The 22465-nt window shown below is 42.6% G+C and overlaps 1 long non-coding RNA gene across 1 annotated transcript; it reads left to right on the top strand.

The window, feature by feature from the left end:
- Positions 1 to 698: 698 nt before the first annotated feature.
- Positions 699 to 14804, top strand: LOC113602839 (uncharacterized). The gene is made up of 3 exons (XR_003424369.2): positions 699 to 1129; positions 6027 to 6112; positions 14519 to 14804. It is a non-coding gene; the product is annotated as an uncharacterized LOC113602839 (long non-coding RNA).
- The last annotated feature ends 7661 nt before the right edge of the window (positions 14805 to 22465 follow it).

Genomic DNA, 22465 nt, shown 5'->3' with positions numbered 1-22465 from the left:
CTCTGTGATCTTCCTCACTGCTCCAAATTAGGTCACACCTACAGTTCTCCCAATTGAGAGTCTCCCACGCTTTCTAAATGAAGACAGTAGAAAATGAAAAGGAGGGGTGCCTGGGTGGCTCAGTCAGTTGAGGTTGAGCATCCAACTTCGGCTCAGGTTATGATCTTGCAGTGTGTGAGTTGGGGCCCCATATCGGGCTCACTACGGTCAGATTGTCAGCGCAGAGTGCACTTGGGATCCTCTGTCCCCCTCTCCGTGTCCCTGCTCCACTTGCGCTCTCCCAAAAATAAATAAATAAAAATGTTAAAAAAAAAAAAGAAAAGGAAAAGGAAATCCCCAAAACTGTTTGATGCAACTCTAATATCTCTGCAGCTCTACACAATTTTTCTCTTACACAAACTACAATTATCAAGTGTTTAACTAATGTTTACGTAAAATCCTGGTGCCCTGCCTGCTTGGCATCTTCTAGATTCAACAAGGTATGCTATTTCAGAAGCGGATGATAGTTGCAAAAACTTACACTCCCCAACAGCTATGGATCGTAATACCTTCATCTGTATGGTGCAAACCCTCTTTTTCTATGTGTAATTATGACTTCATTATAGGAAAGGAATGTCACAGCAAAGTCCCTCTCTCTCTGCAGAAGACAAACTGGGACTTCATGAGAGTCTAAAAATCTATTCAGTGTGCTCTCAGTGTAAGGAAGTAATTCGGATTTTAAGTGCAGAAGGTATGTGTTAGAAACTTTCAGGTTGAAAATATCAGGTACATTTGTACATGCCCTCAGGTGATTGCATTTAACAGTAAAGATACAAGAATAATAAAGAAACCTGGGAAACCTTTCTACCCTGAGTACTCTACAGTGACAGTCAATTCTCTTGTGGGATTTGAAACCCTCAAGAGAGGCAGCAGTCTACATTGGTAATGAGAGAAGGAGAAAAAAGGATTATGAGTCACGAGGAGAGTAGAATGTATACAGTAGGGGGGCGGTATGTCAGAGAAGCTTAAGTCTGAGGGTCTGCATTCTAGAACCATTGCTGGGTCAGCTTCTGGAGCTGCTTTCACATCTTGAGAGGGTTGAACAATGTCTACCCAGAAGACTAGAAAATATATATGAATAACAGTGTTTGTAAGTTCAAGGTTTTTCTGTTTATGTCAATGTACAGATCTTCCTCAACTTACAATGGGATTAGGTCCCAATGAGTCCACCATAAATTGAAAGTATTGTTAAGTCAAAAATGCATTTAATACAAATAACCTACCAAACATCACAGCTTAGTCTGGCCTACTTTAAACATGTTCAAAACACTTACATTAGCCTACATTTGGGCAAAATCATCCAACACACAGCCTATTTTGTAACAAAGTGTTGAATATCTTATGTAATTATTGAAAAACAGAATTGGTTGTTTACACTCATGATTGCTGACCACTGGGGAGCCTCAGCTAGCTGCACTGTCCAGCATCACAAGAGACTGTTGTACCACATCTCATTAGCCCAGAAAAAGATCAAAATTCAAAATTTGAAGTACAGTTTCTCCTGAATGCTTATGGCTTTTGTACTATCATAAAGTCAAAAACTCACAAGTAGAACCATTGTAAGCTGGGGACCATCTGTATTGATTTGAACCCTGTCATGACATCCCCCTACAATTATTACAATTGCTGTGGTATTCATTTTTATTCAGCTAGCATTTTATTTTTTTTTATTTTTTTTTAACGTTTATTTATTTTTGAGACAGAGAGAGACAGAGCATGAACGGGGGAGAGTCAGAGAGAGGGAGACACAGAATCTGAAACAGGCTCCAGGCTCTGAGCCGTCAGCACAGAGCCCGACGCGGGGCTCGAACTCACGGACAGCGAGATCATGACCTGAGCCGAAGTCGGCTGCTCAACCGACTGAGCCACCCAGGTGCCCCTCAGCTAGCATTTTAAATGGTTAAATCTTTAAAAGATAGTGGTTTTTATTGATTTTTAAAATTTATAATTGTGGAACCAATACCTTGTCATGGAAAAACTAAAACTTTACAATAGGTTATAAAGAGGAAAGCAAAACTCTGCAGACCCATCCACTCCGCTACTACCGCTCATTTCCATTCCCCAGAGTTACTTGCTGCTATGGTTTCCTGGGAAGCCTTCAGAAATGTCATCTGTGTACTGATGTTCATTTTAACCTAATTTCCTCTGGATAAAACGGTAGTTTGGTTGGTCTTGAAATGCACCTCCACTGTGCGTTTAGCCAATAGGACATTATCTGAAGGCACCAATTCTCCCAGAATAGCTTCCCCCACCATATTTGCCTTAGGCAAAATTGTGCTGTGAACCAGTTGTCTTAGAAACGCTTCATTCCTCTGTCCTCTCCAAATGTCCCATCCTTTCTCAGGACAACCTGTGACCTTGTGTTGCCCCTCACCATGCCTCACTCAGACCACTCCTGCCCAAATACTGACCCACACTCAAAAAATCCTATACCTCATCAAGTCTTTCAATGCGATGCACAAATTAATACTGGATTTGAATGGAAGAGTTTTCTTTTATAGGTCACCTTTTCTAAAGGATATCTCCATTTTAGAAAAAAATAACATAGTTGACTCAGAAGAATAAGTGTGTAAGAGTGGAGTTTACCACTGATAGTCAATAAATATTTGTTATGTGGCTTCCAGGTGCCAGAGCACAGAGCTATTGGGCAGAAACTTCTAGATTGGAAGAAACCAATGTCTGCTATGAATAAGATTCCTGGGCCTATTCCAGAAAGGCATAGCATGACTAAAGTGGTTAGTGAGGAGGAGAGAGAGGACACAATCCAACATAATAGTAACAGCCTCTCCATGAGTTGAAACTCATGGCTTCCCTTTGTTTTCAGTTCCTATCTTGTGGAAAATTTTGCTGTTTACACTCTGTCACAGAACAGATGGAACCATGATTTATGATTCACAATTTATGAGACTAATTTAATATTCTACCACACTTCATGCTCTATCACGTTTCCCACATTTGCAATATTTTTTTTTCTGGGAGAGTTGTCACACAAAGAACCCTGGGGTACTGGGATGGGAGAGGTTGGAGACATTCTAAAATAGGGGAGCTGGTACTATTGCAGGGGGCATTCATGCTTCCAACAAATATTTACTGAGTCCCTTCCTATGCCAGGCACTGCTCTAGGGACTGAGGATTTTATCAACAAGTCAGAGAGGTCTTTACTTTGTGAAAGAGAAAAATAATGAACAAGTAAATAAGAAAACACATAACAAGGTCATTTCTTTTTTTTTTTAATTAAAAAAAAATTTTTTAAACGCTTATTTATTTTTGAGACAGAGAGAGACAGAGCATGAATGGGGGAGGGGCAGAGAGAGAGGGAGACACAGAATCGGAAGCAGGCTCCAGGCTCTGAGCCATCAGCCCAGAGCCCGACACGGGGCTCGAACTCACAGACCGTGAGATCGTGACCTGAGCTGAAGTCGGACGCTTAACCGACTGAGCCACCCAGGCGCCCCAACAAGGTCATTTCATAGATGTGCTTTGAGGAAAATAAAATAGGGTAATGCTATAAAAAGAAACTGGAGGTGCATAACATTTAACAGGGCGGTCAAGGTCATCTCCAAAGGAGATGCCACTGAAAGCAATGCCTAAATGATGGGAAGTAGCTAGTTTCTTCAAAATCACAAGGTAGTGTGTTCCAGGAGGGAACAGAAAGTATAAAGGTCATAGGCTGGGAAGAAGTTTGGAGAGCTCAAGATACAGAATCAAGGCCAATGTGGTTTTATATTCACCAACCCATGCTTACATCCTTCCTGCCCCTGTTTTCCATCCAGCCATCCATGCTGATGCCACTAGGGCCATCAGACAGGATGTTGGCTTTATGATCTGTGATGCATCAAATAAAATACTTCCTGGCTCTAATTCAGAAGCTTTAGTGTGGCTCTGGTGAAATCCCGTTTCCTACTTCGCATTATAGTTCACAAGAGGTCAACTAGCAGAGTGATTCTAATAGAATGCCAGCCTTGAAGCCTGGAGGAAAAACTCCAAACACGAACAGCAAAAGATCTTCAGTGGGTGGTAGCAGTGTTTTTCCTACAATTAAACTTGTTTGTAGGGAAAAGTCAAAATTGTTTCCTAGGTAAATCTGATGAAATCATCACAGCAAAGGCACCGTATATTCATGGCAACAAACTGTGTGAACTTTTATTCCCGTGTCTGTATGAAGAAGTAAACTATTTGGGTCGTAGTGAATGATCTTCATCAACACTATAAGTCCACCACATCTTGGTGAAATTTTTTTTTAACCTTTATTTATTTTTTTGAGACAGAGAGAGACAGAGCACGAATGGGGGAGGGTCAGAGAGAGGGAGACACAGAATCCGAAACAGGCTCCAGGCTCTGAGCTGTCAGCACAGAGCCTGACGCGGGGCTCAAACTCACAGACGGTGAGATCATGACCTGAGCCAAAGTCGGACGTTCAACCGACTGAGCCACCCAGGCGCCCCCTTGGTGAAATTTTTAAAGTCTTTGAAAACTGAATCTTTCTCATAACTTAGTTGGCAGGAATGCCTGACCTAAAATGATGTGAGTTTACTTAAGATCTTTATTTATCACACTTAATGTCTATACTCATATGTATTCATTTAATGGCAGAGATATTAAAATGTTTATCAATTAATATGTTTAATAGCAGATATTGCTCTATACCCACTAGCAGTATAACATAATATACATACCATTTTACCTACATAAAGTAAGAAAAATTACGAATTCTAAAAAATATCTGGCACTTGGGGTGACTGGGTGGCCCAGTTGGTTAAACGTCGACATCAGTTCAGGTCATGATCTTACAGTTTGTGAGTTCGAGCCCCGCGTCAGGCTCTGTGCTGACAGCTCAGAGCCTGGAGCCTGCTTCAGATTCAGTCTCCCTCTCTCCCTCTCTCTCTCTCTCTCTCTCTCTCTCTCACTCTGCACCTCCCCTACTCGTGTTCTGTCTCTCAGTCTCTTTCTCTCTCTCTCTCTTAAAAATAAATAAACATTAAAAAAATTAAAAAATATATATCTGGCCCAAAGCTTGCAAGAGCAAACTTGCACTCATGAATCTCAGACTATTTTTATCATGTTAATATCAATATAACCTGCCAATGTTTTAAAAAGTGGTCGAAAGGAAAAAATGACCAGCTATTCAGTTCATATGCATGAAAGTGAACTAGGCTTAGCCTCTTCTACTGGTCTGTATTACGTGCATGGTAATTGCCCACTGAATTCTAAGCTGCACAAGAAAGAACCACAGTAAAGGCACAGTATATTCATGACAATGCACAGTGAACCTTTATCCTAACATCTGTGTGATGGAATAAACTATTTGGGTCTTGGTGCGTCCTAGTAACTTTGTATCCCCAGCACGCAGTGGATACTCAGTAAATACTTGTGGAATAGTTGCTCCGCTTTTGTTGGTTTCTTTTTATTTGAGAGAGAGAGAGAGAGAGAGAGAGAGAGAGAGAGAGAGCGCGCGCTCCAGCAGGGAAGAGGAGCAGAGGGAGAGAGAGACAATCTTAATCTTGACACAGGGCTCAGTCCCACAACCCTGGGATCATGACCTGAGCTGAAATCAAGAGCAGGATGCTCAACTGACTGAGTCACCCAGGCACCCCTGCTCCATTCTTAATACCTGGCCACCTGCTATCTTGAATGAAAACTACACACCAAATCCCATTGCCCTTTCTTCTGAGCTGCCTGCCACGCCAAGGTCGGATGCCCTTCAAACAGATGTTTGCCATTCCTGAGACTTGCATGACTCTCTGAAGGCAAGAAGAAATAGGTTTTCTGCCAAAACCCAATTTATATTTTTTGGGAATCTGCTAATTTCCCTCCACACGCCCTTTTTTCTTTTGCAAAGAAACACTCAATTTAAAAGAGCCCCATGACTCTCTAATTCAGAGAAATACTTGGAATCATTAATAGTGTCTACCAACAACCCTAATGAATTTGAATCCATTTCCAAGCTCTTTCTACATCTTTAGCCCTTTTTCCCTTGCTTCCTACAGCCTTCAAGACGCTTAACAATACATATCGGTCAAAAGCATCTATTTGATGATCATGTTTGTTCCTTCATTGACTGAGCCAAGTGAAGGTGAGCAGAACCCACAGTCTTGCCAGTTTGCTGTCATAGCGGTTTCCCCCTCTATAGCAGGCCCAGGAGAGGCCAGCTCTGCCCACATAGTCTCCCAGAGGTGAAACACCATTGTCACTCCTTCCAGCTGGGGCAGACAGAGAGTGATGTCTGCCACAGCTCAGCTTGACAAAGAACTTGAGCTCAGCTCCGAAAGCCAGGGGGCCAAGGCACCATGTGTGATAAAGAGAATGAAATGACCACATTTGATATGTCTTATGATCTGTAAAATAGCACATCTGGGTGTTTATTTAAGCAATAACCAAAAGGGAAAATTGTAAGACATGTTAGGGCCTCGGAAAACATGACTCTTACTATACAGACTGTTAAGTGAGAAAAGTGACAGTAAATAGGATTGAGAAATGTTTTTAGGTTTAACAGTAAACATCTGCTGTGTTCTTGGCCTCTCACTTTGTCCTTGGTTTTTAAGTTAGAAAACACAGAAAAGCATTAAAAAAATAAACAATTCCTACCTCTTAAACATTAGCTGCAGTTACAGCCAATATCTTTATATTTCAAAAAAAAAAAATTACGATAATTCGGAGTCTAGCCTGGAAAAACTCTGCGGAGGCCCCAACATGTCTTCATGTGAATGAAAACGCTGTTCATGGGCGTTCTGTATACATGTGTCAGGCACACAGAGTGCCCAGGAAGACCACCAAGGAAAGTTCCTACTGCACAAGGGCCCCAGGCCCCCAGAGAGCAAGGAAAAGCAAACTCTGGGGCTGACAATCAGAGAGTCCCAGACCCCAGACACTTGAACAATCCTGCTTCATTTCCTGAACCTCAACTTATTCTGTGTTTAAGGGTTCTTCCTCTAGGCCTCTAGCAAGCTAGTTATAAAACTGAATTTGTAATGCCCCCGATTTCGAATCCGAGAGACCACCAAGGAGCCGATACCAATGCAAACGCACAAGGCTTTATTTGCAAGCTCGAGCTTGGGCCCAAGTATACCCGACACAGCAGGGCAGGGACTTGGACCCCTAGGTTAAGAGGCGTAGCAGTTTTATAGGGGCCAGTGGCCAATGAGATTGTAACACACACAGAAAGTTGCACAGTCATGTCAGTCCACACGCAGGTGGCCAATTGAATTACAATTTACCCTATAGTAACTGTTTGAACCAGCCTATCACTCTGGTCAGAATTGGTACGCAAGTTTGGCGGGCAAAAGGCGGGGTTTACATTCTTTGGCAGTTAGGGGTTCCGCATTCCTATATGAGCCGGTTTCCAGTAAGGGTGTGCTCAGCAGCTTGACTAGGGTGGGGGGGGTGTCTTAAGCAATAAGTAGGTCATGTGGGGGTTATACATGAGATGGTGGGTGTAGCACAAAATGGAGTCAGTCTTGCTCTGCTTGTCCAGGGGTAGGGGATTTTTGTTAAATTCCTTGGGTCCCACAAATTAGCAAGGTAATATTTTGGCTCCAAGTTTGGTTGAAAGACCTGTCACTTTGGGAGACACTTTGATTACCACTTTGCTTTGGAAAGAACTGTCATTCATGGTCAATCTCAGTGGGAGGAGCATGGTGCTTTCTGGATCCACCCAGCATGACAGGAGCCCTGCAGACGCAGCAGCCCCATCACAGAGAAGGGCATTAGAGCCAGAGCATAGCTACCTAGGTGGACACAGAAGCAGCATTAGCCATATGGAGACTATGGGAAAGAGGGAAAGCAGAGGGAAGGAGCATAGCTTTTCCTGGCCACACACATGGATAGGTTGCAATAGTCCAAGAAGGCAGGAAAGAGCGGGCTGGTGCAGTGGGTGGGGTCACAATTCCTAGCTTCAATAATAAAATTGCAGTGGCAGGTTGGGTTCCACGTGTGACAGGGGCTGTTGTGATCTGTGCAAAAAAAGGTTTATTTGATGGGAAATTATTCTAAATCACTTTGCTTCTAATAAAATTTTCCAGAGCAGGAAGGCCACTGGCACCAAAAAGAGGTACTGATGTTTTCCGCATCTCTAATTCCAAGCCTATTGCTTAAATCCTATCGATTCAGCCGAGACTTCTGTGATGCCTACCGCCTGACCAGTGTGACATTTAGCAGAAGCTCAGTCAAACCCACACCTGGAAAGTTGGAACCAGCTCTGAAATATGATGGGATATAAGCATCCAGTAGCAACTAATGGGGGAATTATTGAGAGTAAGAAAGAGGAGTTCTCCAAACACGGACCATTATCTTCATGTCCCTTAGATATTTCTATTAAACTAACAAGAGCTGATCCAAAGATAATGACCCATCCTTTTCCCTGGGTACTTGATTGTTAGATCTGCAAATGGACATCCTTTAAGCATAGAGAGGGTAGAGGGTAGGAGGTATGTGCCTGTGTGCGTGTGTGTGTGTGTGTGTGTGTGTGTACATTGTAGAACCAGGCATGAGACCAGGGAATATGTACATACGCAGAGCACAAAGCCCCAAATTTGCCATCGACTCAAGCATATTGGATGTAGGAAGGTCAATGAATGAGGTCTGTATCAGAAATGTAGGCAAAAGAAGTGTTTAGAGGTCCAGAATATTTCTTTCCAGCCTATTCCAAATATTGTGATAGGAACAAGTATAGAATCTCTCTTCATAAAACAAGATAAATAAAGTGTTAGACACTGGGAAGCCCGGAGAGATGGACAGAATGCCCTGCTCCATGCTGCTATGCCCTATGTGGGAACCAGTGTGATAGAAGCCTAGAATGGACACAGGGGACTGAATGATGAGAGGCAGCAGGAGGGTGGGAGGCCATGCTTGGCAGAAAAGAATGAACATAAGAAAAAGAGACCACTGAGAAGGACATTGAATGATACCTTTGATCCCAGACTGCTCCCAGAAATCCCAGGTCTACCTGTAGGTCTGGTGCATCCCAACAGGACACATCATCAACTGATGGGTCTGGGACCTCTGACACTGGCTTCCATAAATCAGAGTATAATGGCTAAAACATTAGAAAGGAAAAAAATTCTGCCACCAACAATGAATACACACACACACACACACACATACAGCACAAGACTTTATAATTTCCAGCCTTTTACCAACACCCAAACGATACCAGTTTGGGCAATCTTTGACATGCATTTCTTTTCCAGAGATTTCCTGACAACTTAGGCCATTTTAAAGCAACTACCTGCCCTTGGCAGTAATTTGCAAACAATACTGATGTAATGATGGCCTCAGCTCCAGGCAGGGAAATGATCAGTTTCAGGGAGAGTCCCTGCTACCACCCGTGTGCCTCCTCTGAAGGACACCTGAATAGAAATGAAGAAGGTTTCATCTCTCTCTAACCTAAAGGTTCGGATGTAGGGTAAAGTCCTCTTCTGGAACAGAGTATTTTGATGTCCTAATCTATCCTGCAGAACAAACACATCCCTTTCCTTCTATTCGAGAATTAGATGGGCCTAGAGGGTCAAATGCTAAGTGAAATAGGAGAAATAAATCAAAGAAGGACAAATACCATATGATTTCACTCATATGTGAAATTTAAGCAATTTTAAAAAATGAACAAAGAAAAGATGGACAAACAAATAAACAAAACACTCTTAAATACAGAGAACAAATAGGTAGATGCCAGAGGGGAGGTGGGTGAGGAGATGGGTGAATTAAAGGGGATTAAGAGTACATTTATCACGATGAACACTGAGCAATGTATTGAATTGGTGAATCGTTATATTGTACGCCTGAAATTAATATAACACTGTATGTTAATTATGCTTTGATAATAATAATAATAATAATAATAATAAATAATTTTAAAAGAAAATAAAGGAATTAGAAAACCAAAGGGCTCTTGGGTCTCTGCCAGTTACATTTGGGATTATAAAGGTAGAGGGACCACGTCCTGACATTCCTGGGAAATCTGCTCAGACTATCTTCACAACTCCATCCCAACCCACCTGTGTTCTGGAAGAGGGACAGCAAAACCCCTCTCCAGAGATTACATACCAGCTGAGACAAGCACCTGCTTTCACTGTTTCCACTGCCCCAGGAGCAGGCTCAAGAGATGCCTTCCTTGCCTACAATGCCAGAGAAGCCTGGACTAAAGCAGAATTGTCTTCTTGGTTAGACACTGGCCAATTAGTCACTGCCATGGTGCCTCAGCCCATACCCAAGACCCAACTGCAGTCAGCACTGACTAGTGAGTGCCCCAAGTCGCCTGGGGCAGAACAGAAACATGTGGACTAAGTCGTGCAATGCACACTCAGTACTGGGGGGAGATGTGCTCCCCAGAAATTCAGCGGAGAAGAGCATCCAGGTAGAATTTTTTTTTTTTAAATCATTCACCCAACGGATGTTTCTCAGTTACTGTGCTGGGCCATAGAGATAGTGGTGAACTTGACAGATGGTCCCTGCCTTCACCTAGCTTACTATTTAAGCACAGGTTTGAGAATTTAACCAATCTGACTTCAAATCCAATTGCTTATCCTTGCAGAGCCTCTTCAGGTGTAGAGTGAAGACAATAAAACCAACACAAAGGGTTATCACGAGGGTTAAATAAGATCACCCATGTGAAGTATTTGGCCAGCTGCCTTGCTCTGAGTAAATGGTAGCTATCATTAAGATGATTATTACATAGAGGCTGAAGCAGCCAGCCTCCAGGTCACACACTGGAAACTGAACACTGGACATCAGTGTATATGTATCTATGTATATTTATATGCGTATGTATCAGTGTATATTTATCTGTGTATAAAGGGCCTCGAGCAGAAAACCAGACCCAGCATCTGTAAGGACGGCATGGTGGTTCCAAGGAGCGCAGCCCTGGAGCTCTCGGCTGAAGCTCAGCGTTGGCAATGCAGACAGAGCTGGGAGAAACCCAGCCACCATCACCACCACCGCCGCAGGCAGGCCATTGCCCCAGGCAGCAATAAAGGCTCCCCGAGGCCTTTTGTCAATTGCCCCCTGAACAGAAAATAAACATCTCCACGGCTGCCATTCAGTGGACATCCTGTTTACATGGTGAGCGGGGATCTTGGTTGCTTTCCCTTTTTTCTTTTTAAAGGCTGTAATTATGTTTACCCAAGTCCAACAGTAGGTGCCAGGAGGGCTGTGAGTTGATTTCCCTGGCTAACACTGCAGACGGCTGGCGGCAGCCCCACTGACCCCTGCATCCCGGGCAGAGAGCCAGCCCTACACGCACAGCGACACTCTCCCTACAAAGACAGCCATTCTGGCCTAGCTGGTTTCTTTCCATGCACACTGGGATACTCTGGATAATGGTCTAGCAAATGCCAAACTACGTCGGCGCCATGAACTTACTGGGTAGCTGAATTATGAAGGAAAGAGAAAGGTAAAAAGCTCTGTGGAAGGCTGCCTGTGTACCAGGCAGTGTACTGTATGCATTTCATAGACATTGTTTCAGATAACCCTGTACAATCCAGAGTTACGTATCATTATCCGACTTTACAGACGAAGAAACTAAAGCATAGATTAATTCGTTTGCAGGAGGTCACCCTGCTAGTAAATGTTAGAACTGGAATTTAAATCAGATCCATGAATCTCGATACTCCATGTTCCTTCTACTCCAGGAGCAAAATAAAAAAAAAAAAAAAGAATTAAATTTAAAATCATTATAGTTTTTTAAAAAATGTTTATTTATTTTTGAGAGAGAAAGAGATTGCATAGTCATGAGTGTGCACACAAGCAAGGGAGGGGCAGAGAGAGAGGGAGAATCCCCAGCAGGCTCCACGCTGGCAGCACAAAGCCCAATGCGGGGCTCGAACTCATGAACCCGGAGATCCATGACCTGAGCCAAGATCAAGAGTCAGATGCTTAACTGACTGAGCCACTCTGGCGCCCCCAGAATCATTATAGTCTTTTATGGAAGCCCAAATGAGTTGTTCTGACCCAGCAATTCCTGGGCTTTTTAATCCTTTTCCTTCCCACTATAACCGGGGTAACATATTGTCCAACACTAATCTGATGTATTCCAAATAATGCAGAGCTCCACTTCCAGTACGTGAGGCAGTATACACGGCTTACAGAACACCCTTCCCACTGTGAACTGTGATGAACTCTGGACAAAATAGAAAGAAAAAAAAAAAAATGACTACTGTGGATTTCAGAAAGTAAACACTGGTAGGCAGGTTGTGGACGGAGAACTTGAAACTCGGAGAAGTGACCAACATGGGAGTTAGCTTCTTGGTTTTTGTTCAGTTAGTTTGGTTAATAAAACAGAACCCAGAGAGAAGGCCGGGAGAAAGGGAGTGGCCCGAGTTGTGGTATGAGTAAATGCACAACTCTGCTCACAGCTCGTTTTCTCTGAAGCGCTCCTATGACCCCTCTCAGCTTGTGTACACCCTGCTCCCTACTGGGAGATAGCACCCTGTTTCCCTAACTCTTCTTGAGGGGGTCTCAGGCAACCTCTAAGATGACCTCCAGTGACCCCTGCCCCCTCGTACCCACTCCTTGTATAATCCTGCCCCTTCAAGTGTGGGCTGGATTCAGTGACTCCCTTCCAGGTGTAGAATAGAGAAGCAATGGGATGTTACTTCCAAGACCAGGTTATGAAAGATCATGGCTTCTGTATTGGCCTCTCTCTATCTCTCTCTTTCATCCCTCACTCTTCCAGAAACAAGCTATCATGCTGTGAAAAGTCCTGTGAAGCCCATACGTCAAGGGACCGACATCTCTGGCTAGTGAGGGCCTAAAACCTGTCTACAGCTGTGTGAGTGAGCTTAAAAGTGGATCCTGCTCCCTCTGAGCCTTGAGTTGACTCCGGCCCCGACCAGCACCTTGACCGTAGCCTCCCAAGAGACAGGAAGTCAGAGGCACCCAGATAAGCCTCACCCTGCAGGTTCTGAACCCATAGAAGCTGTGAGATAATAAATGTTTGTTGTTTCCCACATCGGGCTCTGCACTGACAGTGTGGAGCCTGCTCCGTCTTCTCTCCCTCTCCCTCTTTCTGCCACTCCCTTGCTTGCATGCGCTCCCTCTCTCTCTCTCTCCTTCTCGCTCTCAAAATAAATAAATAAACTTAAAAAAATTTTAATATTTTTTAAGAAAATAAAAAAAAAGTAATAAAGAGAAAGGGGAGCTGGTGCACAGGAAGAACCAAGGCAGCTGCCTGCTACTGCTAACTAATCCTTGTAGGCCCCTGGTGAACCAACAGTAACCTCATGTTACAGCTCTAGAAATCTATAAAGTAAATGTTAAAAAGCTCAGCCTGCATTAAGGAGGGTACTTGTTGGGATGAGCACTGGGTGTTATGTGTAAGTGATGAATCCCTGATTTCTACTCCTGAAACCAATACTACACGATATGTTAAGTAACTTGAATTTAAATTAAAAAAAAAAAAACAAACACAAAAAAGTTCAGCCTGCTTCCGAGATAGTTCCCAAGGGAGCAGCATTCAGTGTGGTTGCAAACTGACACAACTCAGACGGACCTGGCCCAGGGAAAGATGGCACTCTGACAACCCAGTGAGGGAAGAGGTTGTGGCTGGGACAAAGCAGGGCTGGGCGTGCTGTGGCCCTCATCCTCAAGAAGGAGTGACCAGGAATTAGTAGCATGGAGTATAATGTGACCCAGGTTAGGTGAGGAGAACTTGGGCTGGCGCCCACATGTAGGCATGTCTAATCCAGTGACAGGAGTGGCATCATTGTGACGCTGAGGATGAGTTCAATGGGAGATGTTCTCTTCGCTTTGGCTGATAATGAGAGGACAATATGCAGTCCGCTAGAGTGTAGGAGGCTGCCCCGGCTTGTCCAAATGTTGACCTGAGGTCATAAACAAGAAAAGAAACCGAGGAAGAACATGAACTGTATACTCTGGCCCCAAATAAAGGATTATAATGAAACCTGCAGTTTGTAGGGGTACCAGAGGACCAGCTCTCACGCCAGGCATACCAGATGCGCACTTACAGCAACAGAGCAAGTTTGAGGCCCCACAGCACTATGGGATGGGAGGAGGTTCAGACTGTGCTCCTTGCAGTGGTAGGCTGAATCATGGCCCCCAAATATGTCCACGTCCTGGTCCCTGCAACCTGTGAATGTTATGTCATTATATGGCTGAAAGAACATCTCCTCTGAGATGGGGAGAATAATCCTGCATTATCCAGGTGGGCCCAGTGTAATCACAAGCGTCCTTATAAGAGGGAGGCAGGAAGGCTCAGAGTCAGAGAAGGCAATGTGATGATAGCAGAGTTTGGAGTGATACCCTTTGAGGGTGGAGAAGGGGTCACAGGCCAAGGATCACAGGCAGCCACAAGCTGAAAAAAGGTAAGAAAACCCATTCTCTCCTCAGAGTCTCCAGAAGGAACCAGCCCTGCCAACACCTTAGTGTTAGCATAGTGAAACTGATTTTGGAGCTCTCGAACTCCAGAACCGTAACACAATAGTAAATCTGTGTTGCTTTAAGCCACTAAATTTCTGGTAATTTGTTGCAGCAGCCACAGGAAACCAGTGCAGAGACCATCAGGAAATTGTCAAAGAACAGCAAGAAGTAAAGAGGATCGATTCCTGGAGCCAAACAGGATTGCAGGAAATAACAATAGCAAACCAGCAAAAATTCATGTTCCAGGGAACCCATATTTGAATTCTCGCCATTGTTCAAGCTGAAGATGATGAACCATCATTGCCTGTTTCCCTATTCATTATCCTGTCAACATCAAGAGCTGTTCCCAGAGAAGCTCTCAAATTCACCTTTTATTAAAGGCTACGAACGAATAAAAAAAAAAAAAAAAAAAAAGAAACATACCAAATGGAATGAGCATCATCTATGCCAAATATTAGGTCTAATATTTGCTGTAGAAATTTTACTAGGGAGAATTTCAAATCAACACCAACCACTTCTTTCTCTGCTTAATTTCTTTTCTGTGATTTATAGATCAAATGTATACACACGAGTATACCAATGTGTGAAGCAAGTGGGCTTTCCTGAGGTTTACCTTATGGTACAGGTAAACATACAGAGTACTCTGCTCAGATTTGACTAGGTAAAAAAATCCCAAACCTCTGTAGGTCAAAAAATAATCCAAATTCAAAAGTTAAGCAACAGATTTCCAACCATATATTTTCAGTCAATACATACTATATAACATATATTTATAGCTAATACGTTTGCTAATACATCTCTAGCTAATATATATTATGAAAAGCTTATCCAAATTATTAGAAAAACAATTAAATCTTATAGATAAATATATAGCCCATGACCAGATCATTCTTTAAAAGTAAAAACCCCAAGGGATTCCTGGGTGGTTCAGTTGGTTAAGCGTCCTACTCCAGCTCAGGTCATGATCTCAGGGTTCATGAGTTTGGCCCCACGCATCTGGCTCTCCACTCTCAGGGCCAAGTGATACACTTTAAGGATCCTCTTGTCTCCCTCTGTCTCCCTCCCTCTGCCCTTCCCCAACTTGTCTTCTTATTCTCTCTCTCTCTCTCTCAAAAAAAAAAAAAAAAAAAAAAAACATTAAAATAGATAATAATAAGCACAAAAAAGGGAAAACCCCAAAATAGAAAATATGTCATCCTTCTAGATTTCAAAGGACATGGTAAGTATGAAATAGAATACTATCAATTTCTTACATTTTCCAGTATCTATGAATTTATGCAGAACAGACAGGCACCTTAGCAAACTGTCACCTCCTTGAAATATCGGTATTGTTTGCTTTTGTTTTAGACCGGTATAGATGTACCTTTCGTGTCTTCTCTCGTTGTTCTCCTTATTTAAACAGGAATTAACTTTTCTGGTTTATTTACACACTCTTAGTTCCCAGGCCAGATATTTGTCTTTGGCTCTTAGCCCCACACTCACTATTCTATGCTGTGGAAGAAGTGCAAGCAGGAAGCCTGAAAATTCCCAGAGTTCCTTACAGCTAAATCCTCATTAGCCAATGGGAGGTGCCTGCACCTGATCAGCACTGGAAAGAAGGTCAGAACTATCCTGTTTCTTTCTGACAGCACCCTGGCTTTAGCAGCAGTGGCGGCTCCTGTGTAGCGTCAGCCCTGTGGTTCCAGTAGAATCAGTGACTGCGGTTCCAGCAGTGCTGACCGTGTTGCTCCAGCATTGGTCACAGCAAGGGGGAGGCTCATATGCTCCCAGGTACAGGAACAACCCCCTGAGCTCGCAGTAGAACACCCTTTCCTCTTTGCTCCTCGAGCAACAGCTTTGTAATTGCCTCCCTGCTTTAAATCCCTCTCAATTCGAACAATGTAAAATGATTTGTTTTCCTGACTGGGCACTGACTAATACACTTTCCATATTCTTAGCATCCTCCTGGAATGATTCTTTATCCTCCACCAGCATTTCAAAGCAGGTCTTTGGGAGGTAAACATTCTCAAACTTTGTATATCTAAGAATATCTTCATTTCACTCCTTGTATTTCAATGATAATTCATCAGGGTATAAAACCCCAAAAGCAACATTCCTGTGCTGAATGTATTACTCCACTGCCTTCCTGCATCCAGTGTTGCTGCTGAAAATTCTGATGATAGCTTATTCTTGTTCCTTTTGAGGTCATCTGCTCTTTCTGTCAAGAATCATCTAGAATTTTTTAAAAATCTAGAATGTTTTACTTGTCTTCTAATATATTTATATGGCTGGTGTTTTTTTTAATCTCCACTGTATGACACTCTAAAAGCCCTTTTGATCTAAAGACTATTATTTGCATCATGTAGTCATAATTCTTGAAATATTTCTTCACCTACTTTCTCATTCTAGGATCCCTATTATATTGGCACTCTTTATATTCTTATCTTTTAACTTTTCTTTTATCTAGTTGTTCTCTTCATGATCTCTTTCTGATACCTAAGGGCTTGGTCTTCCAGGTCATTCATTAGTTTATCCAAGGTATCTGTTCTGCTGTTCAATTCATCTGTTGGGATTCTCAGTTCATCTATTGCTTTCCTCTTACCCACTATATCTGGTTGGATCTTCTTTACACTGTTCATTTCTGCTTTCTATCTCTGATATTTTTTCCTTTGAGGACATATATTATATTTATTTTATATTCTTGCACTCTTTGAGCCATTAATTCCAAATTCCTTTATTATAGATTGTTGTCTGTCTTTTATAGAAATCAAACTCCTCCAATCTCTCCCTTTTTCTCCAAGTGAGTTCAGCATATCAATTGGCTAGTAATGTGGCACCAGATGGAGGGGCTAACCAAAGTCATCCAGGTCTTATGTGTTGTTGATCCTTTCCTGAGAGTTTAGAAAGGGATAGTGAGGACTGAGACCACTTCTCTTTGGCCACTCCAAACTCTACCACCACTACCACACACAACTATCCACATTCCCAATCAGGTGGCCCTGCTCTCTAAGAACCTCCTTCTACTTCCAGGAGGAAGCTGCAATGTTTAGAGAACAGCATCCCTCACTTAAATCACCTAGCTCACTGGGTGGGGACAGTGGGAAGAAGGAAGAGGGAATTATCGGGAGCCAAACCTTCCACCCACCTTTGGTATTAGTAGCTGGGCTCTAGCTTTCCCACAGCTTCAAGTTAAGGAAAAGTGTCCCTTTATTCCTGCTTCATAGTATCTTTAGGACAGGCAGTGACCATCTTCCTATTTTATCCCTCTTTCAACGTATCCCCAAATGCCACTTTCATTATGTCACTTTCACACTCAAGGACCTTCAATGATTCTTCATGATCCATTGGATTAAAAAAAAGTCCAGCAAACAAGGCCTCCTCTAATGTTTTTTTTTTTTTCCCAATACTTTCCTCTGGCATCTTCTAATTGACTTTGCTATCCTATATTTAATCCTACATAGCCATCACAGCATGATTTCTTATCCACAGCAGAGACATAAAAATATACCTCTTAATTGATTGTGCTAGCTTGTAAGGTAATAGTAGTAAAGAAGTGGAAAAATATTTGTTCTTGCTTTAGAAAAAGAAAAATCCCTCTTGCTGGGTACAAAGGGAGGACACAATCTACCATCACTAAGACATGTGTTAAGCATTTTCACAATGTTGGAGAAGGGTTGGCAAAAGAGTGAGCCAAACTCACTTATTTGATCTCTCCTCTGATCAAGGTTTCATGTTTGCAAGATGTCTTAGTAGTTTGCAGCTATGGAACAGGCTTATGGAAACTGACCTCATGATGTCAATCTCATTAGCGGTATTTTAACAAACAGGAGCTAACCTGCAAGGAAAGCAAAGGCACCAAAAGATGATGTAACCTGTCTAAGTGCCCTGGTCTAATAGCTCAGGTTATTGGCCAAAGGACCACTGCAGCAGTTTGCAATTATAATTCTCTCCCCTCAATCATAAAAATGTGTCAGTTCAGTGGGAAGTAAAATGGGTCTTTAAATGAAGATTGCAAGGAAAACTTGTGCATCACAAGCAAAATACATGCCTTATTCCAACAGGAAAAGTAATTTAAAATGTGCGGCAGTTGGATGAGATTTCTTTTAGTGGTTCTTCCATTTATCTTTGGAACCCAGTCATTTCTATGTCACCGTGCCCAAGTAGCTTAGAGAACATAAGAGCTGCCAACAAGGTCTCTGACTTTTTAAAGGCCTGTTTGTGTCTGCATGACTAACGGTGCCTATGTGTACTTAGGAGGAAATACCAAGCTAACAAGGAAGACCACGAATCCACAAAATTTTAATTCTAGTCTTGGTAGAAGTTAACCTCCACATTCATGTTTTTGTGTTATGAATTTTCATGACAACTTTAAAGCTTGCCATGGTATTTATGGTAATTTCATTACAAACCGCATCTTCATCTTTTAATTTCTTTCCTATTTATAATTATACAACTGTAATTAAAAGGTATTATCACTACACGCTATCCTAACTAAAGCTAGGCCTGCCAGACTTACAATATTTAGGACATTTCCCTGGCTTCATTTCTTTTCTCCATTTTGGAAGAAGGGTGGGGGAGGGAAAGGAGGCAGTGGAGACTTTGGTCATTATAACCTCAAATCCTTTCATCAACTTCTCTTTGTTCCTTAAAAAAATTAAAAGTTTTTCCAAACAGTCCCCCCCCCGCCCCCCACCAAATGAAATGTTTGATGTAATAGTTTCCATTTCAGCTTCTCACCACATCTGAAGTGACACTCATTCGGACTCACTAAGAACATGCAAAGGACTCCAAGGATTGTTGAGACTTGAATTGAATTCTGTCTTCCAGTGGTGGTGCCAGGAGCCTCTGTCCCCATTGCTCAAAGGGTCCCAGAGGCTGAGCGCCATGGCTGAGGTAATTCTAACCTTTCTCGTTCCACACATAGGAGGTACTGGTGGGAAAAGGCTTTTCCTCATTCCAACGAGGTACCACTCACAAGTCCAAGAAAATTATTTAGAGGCAAGGAAACTGAGCATCTGAGGCTAAGCCTCAGCTGAAAAACAACAACAACAACAAAAATGGAGCAAGCTGATAATTAACCACACTTTCAGTATCTTCAAAGAAGGTTGAGTCTGCAGAGCCCAGCAGAATTGGCTCCCTCATGGAGTTCACGAACTAGTTGGAAAAAGGATGCACATCGGCTGGTTTTTTGCCAACCTACTGTCCATTTTTCCATTAGAGAACTGACACTCTCCCAGCCCGTGCCACCCTGATAGGACTGTCAACTGCTGCATGTCACTTAATTTAAGTCAAACCCACTGAACCAGGTCAACAAAATCACTTCGGGTAAAAGAGTACTGAAACAATCTGTCGCTGTTTTGATCATTACTGTTATAAATGTGGCCTCATATTGAGCACCGATTATCAGACTCCCCCTTCTGTCATGAAAAGTTCTTCTTGGGATACTGTGGGATCTTTTCCTGCTGGTGGAACTTCATCAAAACAATCTTGACCCACTAGAAAGTTGAATCTCAAAAAAGTAAGGGTCAAAATCTCGATTGCTTCTCTTCTGAAAGGATCCTGAGTGCCTCTTGGTCAAACCTGTCCTCTTTGTCAAGCCACAGGAAAGGCTCTCTTCCCTGAAGCACTTCCTCCGGAGCAAGGGGTAACAACCTGCCTTGGATTGAGAGTGATTCCTCACAAACGTAACAGAATCTGCTCCAGAATGACTTGCTGTCGGCATTTCAACCGGTGCTTTACAACCTTAGCTCCATATTGGCATCACTTGAGTTGTTCTTGGAACTGATGCCCAGGCTGCATGCCACCAATTAAGTCAGAATCTCTGGAGGTGAGACCCAGGCCTCAGGGTTTGTTCAAGTTCTCAAGATGATCCCAGTGTGCAGCCACGTTGGACACAAAGAGGCTCCTGGCAACTTTGAAATAGCCAGATTCTCTCTTTTAATTTTATTTAACTGATGTTCCCACTGTACAATAAGGGTATTAATATGTTATCATAGGTACTGCATATATTTGTCTCAGTTTGCTCTTTATGATTTTGCCAGAGACACAAACACATATGCACATACAGATATGTACGTATATATACATATATATGTAATATGTGTCTATATGTATACATGTGCATATAATATATATCCATATTACATATATACTATATATATTTTTTGCAATAGTGTTAGGGAGTGGGCAGGATTGCAAGTTGACAGAGCTAATAACAGGTATGCTTACTGACCCAGTGACATGATGGCTCTTAAATAGAGTATAAGTTCATTCACGGAAATTTTGGTTTATTTGTTTAGTGTTCACTTTGTGCCAGATACTGTACTAAGTTCTAGGGACTCAATAGTGACTAAGAGCATACCCAGTCCCTGTACTAATGGAGCCTAGGGCAGGATGGTAGACAGTTATCAAACAATCACAGGGATAAATGTTACTTACACACCATGGCCTGTGCTCTGGAGGAAAGGAACATGAACTCTAAGAGGATGCAACAAGGACCTAAGAGCTTGGGTCATTCCTGGCCTCCCTGAGAATTATTCCAAGGCCATCCCTTACTCACATGGATTCTTTATTAAGGATGTTCACTTCCTCACTGCAAAGCAGTTTATAGTCCATTATATGAAGAGAGGCTCCAAGATGAACTTTTAGAATACTATGTTTTTAGCACAGTGCTTAACACGTGACTTATTTTGGAATATGCCTAATCACCAGCAAGCCTTAGATACGCATTCCACATCGGTCCCTAAGGAACTCATCTGTGGTTTGGTCAACCACAGAGCCATTCACTCTACAAATTATCTACAGAGCCACGGAGTAGAATCTCTCCAGCTTCACAATCGACTCTTTGTTCCCCAGAATTTCAGGAATTCTAAAAATTCCAAGATGTTTAAAAAAATCTATATATGCTAGAGAGAATTGGTATCACCAATACTTAGGTGCACCCTGGAGTCAGAGCCTCATTCAATTTAACATTACTAATCATCACTGTGGACCAAGCGCTGCTCTACGTGCTGAGAACATCTGTAGATCTAAAGCTTTTCAAGATTTATGTTGTTCTCTCCTATAGAAAAGCAGGAAACACATTTTTACTTTTTAATCCCTACTCCCACCCACCCTGGAGCCCACAAAGGGACTAACATCCAGTAGACATTCTGTAATGCATGTCGAATAAATGGGAACCATTAGGGTACTTGGGTTTCCAGACATCCTCTGATGGGGTTTAGATCAGGATGTTGTTGCCATCAGGCCGGGGGCCTTGGGATCCTTTGGTGGTGATGGTAGTGGTGACGGGGGCAATATGTGTGTAGCCGCTCTCTTTCACTCCACAGGAATTTTTACGTTTCTAAGCCAACAAAATGTTCACCAGGGAACACTGAAATCTGCCCTGGTCACAGGGCAGGCCTTTGGAACAATTAGGAACAGAACTCAGATCTCCTAATAGTTCTTGGTAATTCTCAATGGATGCTATAACTCTGACCCAAAAGACTTCCTTTGAGGAGTTATGATTTCACAATCTGACCACCAAATGTTGTAAATGAGATTGTGTCATGATGCATCAATCCAATCAGGAGAGATGAGATGAGGCCTGTTGGTAAACATGCATGAGATGAACACCCAAACGCTCACGGAGGACTCTTGTGGAATTTTTATTCAGCTTTAGTAGCAGAAAAGAAAGATCTCATACACACGTACACATACTCCCTCAGGACTGGGGGGTCTATCAGACCTTGTGGAGACAGGGAGACCAGGTGATACTGAAGTTTAAGGCCTAGAAGTCACACGCTGCCCCCAAACGGCAGACAGGGACGGGATGTAAAGCAACCATCAGATTGAAGAGATAATCTTCTATTGACTCTGTTCACCCCCAAATGCTCAGATTTTTATAACTACAAGACTGAATGGACTCTGAGAAAACAACTATACACACTATCGGCTGATAGCCTTCTATTTACTGTTTCGTTTGTACTTTGTCAGATGGGTATGGTTTCCAACATTGCCTTCCTTTCTTTCCCTTTTTAAATCCTTTCCTTTCTAGAATGTGATAGGTTTCATTCCCTTTCCCTTTAAAATTACTTCAGAC

The sequence above is a fragment of the Acinonyx jubatus genome, chromosome B4, assembly GCF_027475565.1.
Source record: "Acinonyx jubatus isolate Ajub_Pintada_27869175 chromosome B4, VMU_Ajub_asm_v1.0, whole genome shotgun sequence".
NCBI lineage: Eukaryota > Metazoa > Chordata > Mammalia > Carnivora > Felidae > Acinonyx > Acinonyx jubatus.
This window is presented reverse-complemented; position numbering and strand designations above follow the sequence as displayed.